General features: G+C 35.6%; 1 protein-coding gene across 1 annotated transcript in view; it reads left to right on the top strand.

Moving 5' to 3' along the window:
- Positions 1 to 13,992, top strand: part of NEGR1 (neuronal growth regulator 1) — a 909,237-nt gene that overhangs the window by 386,345 nt on the left and 508,900 nt on the right. The window lies entirely within an intron of this gene.

Here is a 13,992-nt window from a genome sequence, read left to right as displayed (position 1 = left end):
ATACAAATCCCCACTTACTGAGATCAAAAATTATCCATTAACATCACATTATGATTATTTTGTATATGATCCATTTTGTATCTTCCTATGAGTCACCCCTTCAATAAATCTTTGAGAACCCATGGTTGGTACATTAAAATAAATTTTTGATAGCCTATGATGGCTACATTAAAATATTAGAACTTCTTGAAATATGAATAATAACTCTTTAAAAGTAATCCTCAAGCTTTCCAACACTCTGTCTCAATTCAGCTTCTATTTACTTTGATTCAAGTCACAATGAAAAGAAGCAGCCTTCTAGAATTACTTTATTTAAATATAGAATAATTGAAAAAATATGGTTCACAATGCTTTATACTTTGATTTACTTTCAGTAGATCATAAATCATGCTAGCTAACTTACAATCTCCAAATATAAACAGAATCATCCAATTATTTTACTTTTCTTGCATACTAAAATATAAGAGCATGTTTATCCTCAACACAAATACGTTTCAAGGAAAATATAATTATAATGCTAGTAGAATAGAAAATGTGTAGTTTTGCCCTTTTGCATTATATCCTCATGCTTTATAGATAAACCATGTGTTGGTTGCATAGAAATAGTATATTGTGGAACTCAAAATGACATTGCAGCATTTCTAAGTGAAATTAATAACAAATTATATGATAATGTAGTGCCAGCGAATGCATGTTTTATTCCTATCAGGAAAGCTGAATTTGCAAGTTAGTTGTATTATTTCTGAGTTTACCCTTCAAAAATCAACAGTAAATATTAATTTAGGTACATGGTTTACATTCAGAAAAGATTGTTATTCTACAACTTTATTAATTGAGCTTTATTTCCTCACATAAAGGTAAAACTGAATTCAAACAAAGCTTCAATTATTAGTAAATATTTTAACTTTGTGATAATGATTAAACTTATTAAACAATTAACTTTAAGAAGGAAATTATAAATTGAAGAGTAAGGCAGTGAATTTCCTCAGTGGTTTTCCTTATTACAAATCATTGAAGACTTTGGTGATTTTCTTTATTTAAAAGCATATAAGAAAATAATAAAGTTTTCATAAAAGTCCATCTTCATTCAAAGATTATCCAGAGATTCCAGAGGGCAGTTTATCCAGCTTCAAAAAATGACATGAGATTACAAGACACAAACACATTTCTTCAGTTATCCAAGCCTAATTCTGTTCTCTTGTTTAGTTCAGTGCCTTTTGACTTGAGTTTCTAGTTCAAACACTGCAAAAAAATTTTATTACATGAGGAAAAGTACACTTAGATGGTAATATATTTGAGTCACTTGAGATAAAGACATTTTGCTTCTTATATGTTTAAACAATATACTTCTGAACACTAAAAATATCCCTCTTTCCTTTTTTCTATTCTCTCTTATTCCCTGTTAGGCCCATATTTTTTAACCAGACCCCAAATACATATATATATGCATATATACATATATATATATATGCCCTGTTAATGAAAATGTTAATTTCCATAGAATTTCTTCATAACTTTATATTACATAGGTTGTTTAATACTGTACACAGTTTTAAAACTGTTACATGCCTTACTTTGGCACTCATTTTTGCTGTCCAGTATAAACTTTTGGGTACCATTTTAGGAAGAACATTTTACAAATGCACTTATTGAATTTTTTATCAGTATAATATTTTGTTCCTCTAGAAAAATATAATTTGTGTTACTGTTTTGATGTGTGTGGTTGGGTCAAATTAAAAGCTAATAATTTTACAGTACTTATGAACATAATTACTTATTAGAAGTTGATTGACATGTGGGCATTTACATTAATAAAGTTCAGGGAACAAATTAATAGGCTTGTCAGTCAATTCAAGAACTAAATAAATATCTTAAAAAGTCAAACCCTACTTAAGCTACATTTCCTCTCAATGAACAAAAATAAACTGATGTGCACATTTCTTCAGTCTCTAAATTTGTTAGGTTGTCTGATACTCAGGAGTATTTGGATAATTTTGAAATATATGTTCGTTGCCTAATAATTTGTCAAGCCTTGATTCAACAAGATAAAGAAATTTAGCAAGTGAGAGAAAGCTATTTATTAATCAATGACATTATCAATCAATAATGTCAAACACACATTGGCTGGTAAAAACAAAGCTCATCTTTAATTGTTGAAACTATGTACTCAAGGGAGCTATTTTTAAAAAGTCATTTTAGAAAGGGGATAATCAAAAGGATATCTTGCCCACACAGACTTTGTGCATGGGAAATTTGTTTATGTTATTGATTTCTTAGAGCTATTAATATCAATAAATGGAATAATTGGGGAGAAAAGACACTGGAGTAGGAGTCGGAAAACCTGGATTCCAATCCTGAATTTTCCCTCACGAAATGGGTAATTCTCAAGCCTTTCTAAACTTTAGTTTTCTCATTTGAAGGACGAGGATTCAGATCAGAAAATCTTAAGGTCTGTTCTAGTCAAAAGCAAAAAGATAAATGACAGGGGGAAAAAAATCCACTGTGACTGTTTGCTTTTGATTTGAAAGGGAAAAAGTTTTTTAAGTTAAAACATGAAAAAAAAAATCATAACACTTGTACTGAGAACCATGCAAACTAATTTTTACACAGTAGCTCCTTCTAGTATTTATTCTGCAAGTGCGCTTTATTTATCTCCATGTTTTTTTTCACCAATTGAGCTGAACAATGTATGTACTCACAAATTTGAAGAATGTGGTGAATTGGGGTTTTGCTTCAAGGGGGTGGAAACTGGCTGATAGATTTAGTAAGAAAATAAATTTTTCATCACCTGTATATAGCGCTGTTAAATCAAGTTACCTAATTGTCCGGTGTTTCAAATCATGTGGTGTAGCATTTACTAAGAGTATCCTTCTTGTTCATGAGTATAAACATGTATGCAGCTTGAATACTTGTTATGAAGGGAGATCCCTATTACAATACTGTTTTGAAATGAAACATAAAATGTAAATGCTTTCCATTCAAAAATATAACACAATGGTTTCTACTTTAAGTCCATGTCTAGAGTCTAAGTTGTATGCAGCACAAAATAGACACCCCAAAATATTGTATAATAACTGAATATACATACAACAGCCTCAGCCAACACCTCGACTGCAGCCTTGTGAGACTGAATAGTTAAGATGTGCCAGGACAGAAACTGAAATAATAAGTGTATATTGTTTTAAGATACACACACACGCACACACAGACGCGCGCACACACACACACACACACACACACATACACATACACAAACACATTCACACACACACAATATATGGAACGTTTATCATTCAACTCATGCCCTTCCAGGGAGATATACTCTAGGTTTTCTCTAGGCAGGTTAGAAGGAGGGATGACTAGCACATAAGCCTATGAGCAAAATAATTTCTCAAGGGTGGTTTAACTTGCTGAGTGTGTCCTAATTTCCTCAGGGTATTTTACTTACCTAAAATATTTGTGATAGACGGGGTGCTATGCTTCCCTTTTCAAGGATGGGCTTGTGTTCCTAGCTGCTGTGAGTGCCATCAGCAGACAGCATATAGTGGTCAGCCCTTTCAAAGTTAGCCTCAGCTGTAGAGAGGCAAAGCCTAGTTCTGCCTAGAGCAACAACGTCTGATGACTGATTAAAGCCGGGAGTATAAAAGCCTCTCCCTTCCAGCCTGAGGAGGATAACTCTGATGGGCTATTTTGGCTTGAGAGCAGCTGAAGCTATTGAACAGCATCCACTACAGCTCAACTTCTTGCTCTGTTCAATCCTACCTTCTTCTTTTTCCTTCTCCAGCTATTTATCACAAGACTATTCCCTAATAAATATCCTAATTTTACATTCCATCTCCTTTCAACTCAAAGATCCGTAACTATGACCATGTTAGATCCTTGCCTCTGGCTTAGTCATCATTTAGAGAAAATCTTCGTAAAGTGGAAAGACAACACATTCAAATACCATTCATTATTAACATTGTTTTACATTGGTTGGGAATTTAAAGTGGCTTATACCAAAGTATTTAGTACACCAAGGCAATTAGGAGAAATCAGAAGCAAAAGATAAGGTAAGAAGAATAGGATGCAGCCAGATGTAATAGATTATTACATTTTTAAATGTAATATATAATGTATTAAATGTATAAAATTTTTGCCATGATTTCTATATATTTTTAGAGCTTGGTAAAAATTTTAGTTCTAAGATTTCTAGCACCCAACACAGAAAGAGAAACAAGAGCAGTTATTCATTCCATGGCCCTGAAGGTTAAAACTTCTATTTCTTAGTGCTCTGGTCCTGTTACCCAGGGAAATAATTTGACCGTGAGTCATCTCAGAATATCATCGTGAACTGTAAGGAATATTTCAACAGTAACTGTATGGCATGCACAGAACTCATTCGTAGGATTGTTCTTTATAACACCTCTCAACGTAACCTGAAGTGCAGGGAAGTATAATTTTTTTTTTAATCTAAAAATAAATTTAACAAGATGCTAATTCAATAACAGTGAGATTGCTTTTTGATTATTCCTTAATCTATGAGTAAATTTTAGAGCCTATCCTTCCTGAGTCAAACTTTCACAAATATTATTTCTCTCAGTGGGTCTTTGAATAGGAATTCAGGTACAGATAGTTCAAAATTATACTTACCAATGAGTATCTGGAGAGCAATTATTCTATGTGGCCACAAGTTTAGAGCCATATTCTTTAAAGACCAGCATATCTTAATCAAATGCTAACATCCTTTTTATGAATATTAAAGCCCACACAAGGAACACACTGGCAGAGAAAGACACCACACTTCTGCTCCAAGTTGAGCTGGCTGGCAATAACGCAGCATCACAGGACATGGGCCCGCCTTCCTCAAAAGACCCAAAGGGGAGAAAAGCTATAGCTATAATGGTCAAAAAAGTATGGTAAAATACCACATCCATTAGAAAACTCAAGTCATTGTTTTTCAATAGTAAATACTTCAAACTTTTCAAAAAGCTACAAAAGGAAACCAAAGAAAAATATTAGCACTAAAACAAGTTTAACAGAGCCCATAGATGTCAAAATAGGTAATGTCTGAATGCAATAATGGTTTAGGACAAAGCCCTCAGACTGGCTCCCACTCTGTTTTATTCAATCTCTATTTATACCTGTGGGGGAGATTAAGATTTTATATAGGAACCCCAATTTTGGACCTACTTTAAAACACAAAGAAGTGATAAAGACCCACAGCATATATTCTTAATATTTTTAGTTGGGAAACAAATAATAAACCACCCAAAATAAAAATGGTTCCTTAACATAATTATGTTTCATTATCCCAGCCAAAGAACTTTTAGCTTTAAGGGATGTAACTTCATAGTATACTTATCAATAGTTGTAAAACATATTACATTAAAAATTATTATTTTAATTGACATATAACATTATGTTAGTTTTAGGAATGCAACTTAATGATTCCATATTTGTATATATTGTAAATGATCGCTGCAGTAAGCCTAGTCAGCATCGGTTGCCATACATAGTTACAAATTTTCTTTTTCCTTGTGAGAAAAATTTTAAGATCTACTCTCTTAGCAACTTTCAAATAGGCAATCCAGTATTATTAACTGTAATCACTGTTGATTTGCAACCTTGGGAGTTCCTCTGGTGAAATCCCAAACTGTGTCACTTTACACAGAGGGCAAGGAGAGACCTAAGAAAGAGGCAGACCATTTCAGATTGGTAGGTGGCAGGTTTCAGAAACAAGGAAGCTTATATATGAGGCTTGTCTTGGCTGATTGCAAGACGAGTAGACCTCCAAACCGACCCGCTAGAATCTTAAAAGTTTATATATAGAGGCCTTAACAGGGTTCAGTCATGTATTCAGTTCAGATGGTCCTAACAACACATTGCTCTCTCAAGGCTGCATCACTGAAACAGCTCCTAGGGTGGAAACGGTGGGCAGAACATATAGGACGGGGGGGAGAGGGAGAGGAGCCTCAGACTGCCTGAGTCCAGCCCAAGGGTCAACCTGTTGTCATGTCCTTTCCATGACCTCGTCCAGCAGTCACCATGTGGTACATTATATCCCCATGACTTATTTACTTTAAGCTGGAAGTTTATACTTTTTTTTTTTTTTTTTGCGGCATGCGGGCCTCTCACTGCTGTGGCCTCTCCCGTTGCGGAGCACAGGCTCCGGACGTGCAGGTTCAGCAGCCATGGCTCACGGGCCCAGCCACTCCGCAGCATGTGGGATCCTCCCGGACCGGGCCACGAACCCATGTCCCCTGCATCGTCAGGCGGACCCTCAACCACTGCGCCACCAGGGAAGCCCGGAAGTTTACACTTTTTAATCCCTTCACCTATTTTACCTTTCTTCTCTCCCAGCCACCAATCTGTTCTCTGAATTTATGAGCTCACTTTTGTTGTTGTTGTTTTTAGGGGAAAAAAATCACCAGAAATGAACTTAGTTTTTGTACAGGATCCATCTGTCTATTTCATTAACTTGATAACAGAGATAAATTTCTAAGATCACCTTATATATGATGATTAAATATATATTATCTGTTTATAAGAAAATATTAATCCTTTACTCTCTAAAATTAGGTAACAAGTGATATCAAATCATTGAGATCAAAGTTACGTGGGTAGGGGTGTACATACTCTTTGTCATTCCCTCTTCAGGGAATTCCTACCTATTCTACCATAAATCATTTTTTGCTTACCCCAATTCACATTATGGAAAAGATCCTGTGGGTGGCAACATTCACTGAGTCTGTGCAGACTAATCAGTACCTGAATATAACAATCACTGGTTCAAAGACCAGTTAAGTAGGAGAAATGATATAAATAAGGTTGTATTAGTTCTTGCAGATTCTTCCCACAGTGATGTACTAGTAACAGTGGAAACTTACCTAACTTACCCCCCCTATTTTTCTATTTATGTTGGTCTGAAATATACAGACTTGTACATTTGTAAGTTAGGAAGAAAATAATTTATAAGCTTTTTGGAGCATATCCCTCATTAGTTAATAGGACTGTCATTGTATTCCCCAGATAGTTTATCCAATGGAAACATTTAATCTGTTAATATATATGAGATAATAGTATTGACATCCAGAAAGATAATGGTTTGGTATCTAAACAGTTTAGAAAAATTATGCCTAATTTGTGAAATTTGGAAAAAATAAATCCTTCAGGTGTCATTTGTGATCTAGACTTCAGCAAAATTATTCACTCAAACATACCTTCACAGAAAAACTCAGGTCCACTCATCTGAACTTAATATGAGCTAGGCCTTTTTAGTCAGTAAAATAATGCCTAAACCTTTAAAATTAATGTATTTTTCAGGTGGAGTATTTCATTTTTCATTTCAGATGTTCCAGTCTGACTAGAAATGCTATAGTTACATGGCACTGCATATCAGGCCAGCTTCTTGGAAAGCATTACCTCACTTTTATTTGTGCATGTATTGACATTGATTAGGTTATTGGTGTAGCTATTAGGGTTCATAAGAAATAAAGTTAATTGAACTAATTTTTAGTGAACTTCTCTTTTGAATATTGGTACTTCTTACAGAATGAATATTTTCTTCTCTTCTAAATATTCTTTTTCTTTTTTTTCTTTTATAGTCTTTAGAAAAGATTACTGGCCATTACTTTTCTGCAATTGAGATAAACGCATTAGCAGAAAGAGAAGGTAGATTTCATTAAATAGTATTTTTCTTTGAAAAAGATTTTCTCTGTTAAGTGTAGTGATCATATATTCCTAACCAAAACTTAGTATATGAAGTTATATATATATATTGTTTAATACAAGAGATGTATTAGAACAGTATTGTAGATCAAAACTGTGTAAAATCCAAAATACTGCCTACTGTACACAGAGGGGATTAATAAGTTGGTGATATTTTCTTATAAACTTTCAATATGCTGCCCTTTGTGAATGAGAGAGAGATGGGAAAGTGCAAGAAAAAATAATATTTATAGAAACTGCATACTGTTGAATTCCATCTGAACCACCCATTTTTCCTATAGAAGGAATTTCGTGAAAACTACTGCTGAATTTTGTGAATTGGTAACAACAAGAGGAACAGTGTTAAAATTTGAATAAGCATCTTTTTTACTAGTGAATTGTGCCAGCAAGGAAGTTTGTACTTCAGTACATCTGTTCTACACATGACTTGGATCATTTTTTGAGGGGTAGTAGAAGAGGGACAAGGAAATCTCAAAACGTTGTATAATTTGTGGTCAGTGTTGCTGAGGAGCAATTCTGCTTTCCTTTGTCCTTCTCATAAAGGTTTAAGTTTTGAATCATATTGGCAAGTATTAAGTAAAAGGATACCTGAGAATGGGATGTATAAGAAGAGGAACAATATTTATTGCTCATTTTGAGACTGAGTAAATCAGTATTTCTGGTTTGGGTAACATAGTGTTAAAAATGCAATTTGAAAGTATTTTAAAATAGTTAACCCTTTAAGCAAGATATGCTGCCCTTTAAAAGTCCCTTCAATGATTGATGTGTATTCATTCTGGTTCTTGAAGCACATAGTTTGATAAGTATCTCAAGGCTCAGACTGATCATATTTTTATTTTCTTGATAATTCTGTTTTGGATTTGTGTGTTGTATTTCAGAACAGTTATATTTGTTGCCTATCTTAGAGTATCTTTATTTTTTCCTAAAAAAAACAAAGAAAACAACTGTGTAAGTAATACCTGTCAAATCCCAGTGCAATGTACACCATCAGTATGAAAATCTCTCTATAAATAAAAGATTACCAAGCTTTAGCTGGTCCACTTATTTTGAGAAACCTTGCAAATAAAATCAAGTCTGGTGAAATAATTTGTCTTCTCCTAGGAAATCATTACAATAGGATTTGATCTATGAAATGATTTTACTGTTTTCTTCTCCAAATTATGTGTACAATTACTACCAAGACAATTAGGATTTTGCCATTTTCATTAACTAAATTCTGAATGACATACCCCTTGTAACCTTTATGTAGCATAAAGATAAAATTTAGCAGAGGAGAAAATTTGAATCTGCTAATGATATTGTTTATCTTATGATTTGTAGCAGAACAATAAGAATTAATTATGTTTAGTGCCAAGAGGAAAATGGGCACAATTAAGACTGGTGACAAAGTTCAGTCTGCAGAATCAGAGTCACTCTATGTCCAGACACCTCTGTGCCCCATACCACGTCCCTCCCATTCCTTCAGCATTCCTTTAGTGATCTAGTAAGAGCAGTAGAGAGACACAGGAAAGGTGGATCGTGCACCTGCACTAAGCTGTCAGAGCTTGCTAACCTACATTAGTAGGTTTGAATCTAGACCAATGTTCTTAAACATTTTGTGTTCATTAACCTATTTGAAGATCTGATGAAACCTGCAGACCTGGTCTATAGAAAGTATATATACCCTCTACATTTTACAAACTTCTTTATGTGATCAGAATGCTCATGGACCCCCTAAATTTATCCATGGACTCTAATTAGAACCTCAGTTTACTCCTTGAGGGTGCGGACTGGGTCTTAATCCCTTTTGACTCCCAAACATCCAAGACAGTGCCTGACAAATATTAGGGACTCAATAGAGACTTATTGGTTGTACATGTGTATGTACTTCTTTCTCCCTGGCTTCATGCCAATCACTTTGCTTAAGCTGTGACTTAATGTATTGATGCTATCTTTAGGGCATAACACCAAGAATGCTGACATAACAGGAAAAATTTTAAATTAAAAGGATTAGTTAGGCATTCATGACTTAGGTTGCTTATTTTTATTCCAGGTCATAGCACCCTTATCCTCTGCTAATCCCCATGTTTTCACAAATGCAGAATAGTGATTGCATATTGTAGTGAAAAAATAATAAATGGGATACCAGCATTTTACAAAAAAAAATATATTTTCTCCTAACAATGTTATTTTGAGAATAAAAATATACTTTATATGGGACAGAGTTACTACAAAGATTATAGCCAAGGGTTCCTAATGCCAAACCCAGGTAAGGGGCTAACATTTTAAAAGGGCCAAGAATAACACAATTAGAATTTCCTCTCAGGTATTCCACTTATTCTTTCAGATACTGATTTGAGCAAGTGGGTGTGAGGATGTGTTTTAAAACGGTATGTTGAAGACTTGAGAGAGGAGAGATTTCAGAGCTATTTGTCAGTGCAAAGTTAACACATGTATATTGTTTTCATCTACTTAGGACCCTACCTTGTAAAAGGTAGTCTGTTTTAAAAAGACATCTAGGGGGCTTCCCTGGTGGCACAGTGGTTGAGAGTCCGCCTGCCAATGCAGGGGACACAGGTTCGTGCCCCGGTCCGGGAAGATTCCACATGCCGCGGAGCGGCTGGGCCCGTGAGCCATGGCCGCTGAGCCTGCACGTCCGGAGCCTGTGCTCCACAACAGGAGAGGCCGGCCACAACAGTGAGAGGACCGCGTACTGAAAAACATCTAGGGTTAACTCAGTTTAATTTTTTAAAAATGCTTGTGCAGTTCCACTTTAATTCAATACCCCACTTTAATTTAATACCTACTATGTACAAATAACTTTGCTAAAAAATGCACATGTATTGTTCCTTGTGGTAAGCAAAATAGTGGTCCCCAAAAATGACCATGTCTCAAAGGGGAATTAAGATTGCAAATCAGCTGACCTTAAAATAAGGACATTACTTTGGATTATCCAGATGGGTCCAATGAAATCATGAAAGTGCTTAAAAGTGAAAGAGTGAGGCAGAAAAAGAGAATCAAAGGGAGACATGACTGTGGAAGTGGATCACAGTGATGGAATGTGAGAAGTACTCAAGCCACCACTGCTGGCTTTAAAGATAGAGGAAGGGGATAATGAGCAAGGGAATATGAGGACCCTCTAGAAGCTGGAAAAGTTAAGGAAGTGGATTATCCACTAGAGACTCCAGAAGAAAACACAGCTCTGCCAACACCTCAATTTTCACTAAGAGACACTTATTTTGGACATCTAACCTATAGAATTATAAGATAAATTTGTGTTGTTTTAAGCCACTCTTTGTGGTAATTTGTTATGGCAGCAAATAGGAAACTAATACACACATGCGCGCGCGCGCGCGCACACACACACACACACACACACACACACACACTCTCTCTCTCTCTCTCTCTCTCTCAAAAATATAAAATACTTTCATACCTATCTAGAACAGGGTAGAACAGGGTTTCCCAACCTTGGCACTATTGACATTTTGGATCATATGAGTGTGTGTGTGTGTGTGTGTGTGTGTATGAGGTGGAGGGAAAGAAAATTTCTGTATATTGTGAAATATTTAAGAGCATCCCCAGCTACTATATATTGAATATTTGTGACCCCCCCCCAAATTCATATATTGAAACCTAATGCCCAAAGTTATGATATTAGGACATGGGGCCTTGGGGAAGTGCTTAGGTCACAAGGATGGAGCCCTCAAGAATGGAATTAGTGTTCGTATGAGAGAGATCCCAAAGAGATCCCTCCCCGTTTCTACCATGTGAGGTGACAGTGAAGAGACAGCCATCTAAGAAATGAGCTCTCACCAGACACCAAATCTGCCGGTGTCATGAATTTGGACTTCCCAGCCTACAGAACTGTAAGAAATGAATATTTGCTGTTTGTAAGCCACCCAGTTTATGATATTTTCTGATGGCAGCCCAAATAGACTTGCTACACTGGCCTCAGCACCTAAGACACTAGTAGCATTCTCTGGTTGTGACACACCAAAGTATCTCTAGATGTTAACAAACATCTGCTGGGGTAAAAATCACCCCAGGTTGAAAACCACTGGACTAGTAGAAAAGATAGACACAAGCTTTAATTCTCCACTGTGTGGCAGGTTGTAACAAGTTCCATGAAAGTACGGATCTTATCTCTGAAAGCCCTACGCTTAGTGAACACAATAGGGGCTGTCATGTAATTGGGGCTAAAATAAATATTTAATAAGTGATAGAATGAATGAGTGAAGCCCTTTAAGAATACAAGCCAGCCAATAACCAGACAAAATTCTTCTGAATTTCTTTCTTATTCAGTAATTATTTGGGTTATATCTCCCTTCGAAACTAGTTAAAACCAATATTCTCCTAAGTAGTCCAGTGTGGCATAGGCATTGGATTGACCTCAGGTGATATCCAGCTCTTATATTTATAAAATATATGAAGTTGGTTCTAAGTGACACCATCTCTTTAAGACTCAATTTCATTCACTGAGAAGTGAAAAATAATACCTAACATTCTGGATGACTGTGAAAATTAAAAAAAAAAATAGATATAAAAGAAATTTCTCAAAGTGTCTGATTCAGAGTAGGTATTCAAAAGATTTTACCTTCTTTTTTTCAGTGAGCTAATAATGTACAGATAGATTCTTTCCTCTTTTTTCCTTTGAATTGGGATGTAATTGAGATTGTTCTCATTGATTTCAAGTGATTTTTATTTAAGAATTAGACAATGAAGTTGATCTGTAAAATATTGGTAAAATTAGTTACTCTTCCTTCCTGTGGAGAAAAACCACGTGAAAAAATATAATGAATTTATACCAATGTCAGGGTTTTGAGCTACAGTAATTGGAAAAATATTCTACATTAAGGAAAAAAAAAAACAACTACTACCTAATATGAAAGAAAAGATATGGTGGCAGTCATTTTGCCTATTTGATCTCAGAGCCATTCTTTGCAACTCTTTTGCTATGTTTTGTATCATGGGGTTGGCTGAATCCCACGGTTCAGGCTTCTGTGTTTTCTAGCAGCATTCACCCAGTGACAGACACTGGCAAGAGTTGGGACCAAACGGAGAAGTCAGGCTATTTTGCTGTCTCATTGCCCCAGGCCTTTCTCCTCCTTGGCTCCAGCTTCCCTTGGACAGCCCATCCTGCCACTGGCACAGCTCACACCAGGCAGTCCCCTGCTGTAGATCTAGCTCGTGATGAGCAGTCCCCACCTCTGGTATCTGGTAATGATACCTGCCTGTAGGAGTATTAGTGGCTTCTTGTTACAGATCTCTGAATTGCCTCATCTTCATATACTTTGTCGTCTTAGCCCTTCATTACCTGTGTAAATAGTTCCCTGTATTAAGCCCCCTTTTGTTTGAAATACTTAGATAGGTTCCTGTTTTCCTGACTGGATCCTGACTGATACAGAATTTTTCCTGTAATGTCAAGTGTTTCCTACTTGTAAGTACTCTTAAGAAGTATGTTTTAAGCTCTACCATCTATATAGGTAACCATTTTATATAATGATAATTACCTCTTTACATTCTGAAAAAATATATATCTATATATAATTCCTGAGTATAAAAAGCAAATTTAAAATCAAATCATAAAATTAATTACACATATATTGGGATCTCAGATTTACTAAACTAATTATCAAAAAGTAAGATAAATTAGAGAGAAAAGATAAAAGTATGCATAATTATTAAATGCTGGCATTTATGTGAGCCTTGGGCTTCTCTTTATTAGCTTTTTGGGTGCAATTATCATTAACATTTCAGTTGCATCTTTAGTGAATATTAGAACTACACATACACAGTGGCATGAGTGGTAACAGCAGTCTTTTATTATCCACACAGACTGCAACTTTAAGAAAAATACCTTAAGGAGAGGCTGTAGAGCTGTGGTTGTGTATTTACCCTGGGAGCTATGAGCTGTCCAGCAATATTCCGGGCCTTGATCTTTACAGCTGCATCTGTGCCTTGTGGGAAAACTAATGAAAAGCAATTTGGGACTCTTTCCCAGTAAACCAGTTACCTGACTTTGGACACTAAGTCTAATGCAACCAAGGCACATTCTTTAAGTTTTTGCCTTTGGCCAAGCATTGTTCTAGGAGTTAGGAAAACAAAACAAAGTTCTACAAATAAGAATTAGCTTTTCCCTTCAAGGAACTTACAAACCAGTGGCGCGATACTGACATTAAGTAAATGAGTGCCCTAAAGTTAGATAGGGGCTGGGACAGATGTATACATAGGGTACATATGAAAGAAGTAGTCCTCTTTTTGTGGAGGGGCACAGCTAACTTTTGAAGTGAAACGGTTGGT

This window comes from Stenella coeruleoalba (genome assembly GCF_951394435.1).
Source record: "Stenella coeruleoalba genome assembly, chromosome: 1".
NCBI lineage: Eukaryota > Metazoa > Chordata > Mammalia > Artiodactyla > Delphinidae > Stenella > Stenella coeruleoalba.
The sequence above is the reverse complement of the archived record's forward strand: the minus strand, read 5'-3'. Positions and strand labels throughout refer to the sequence as shown.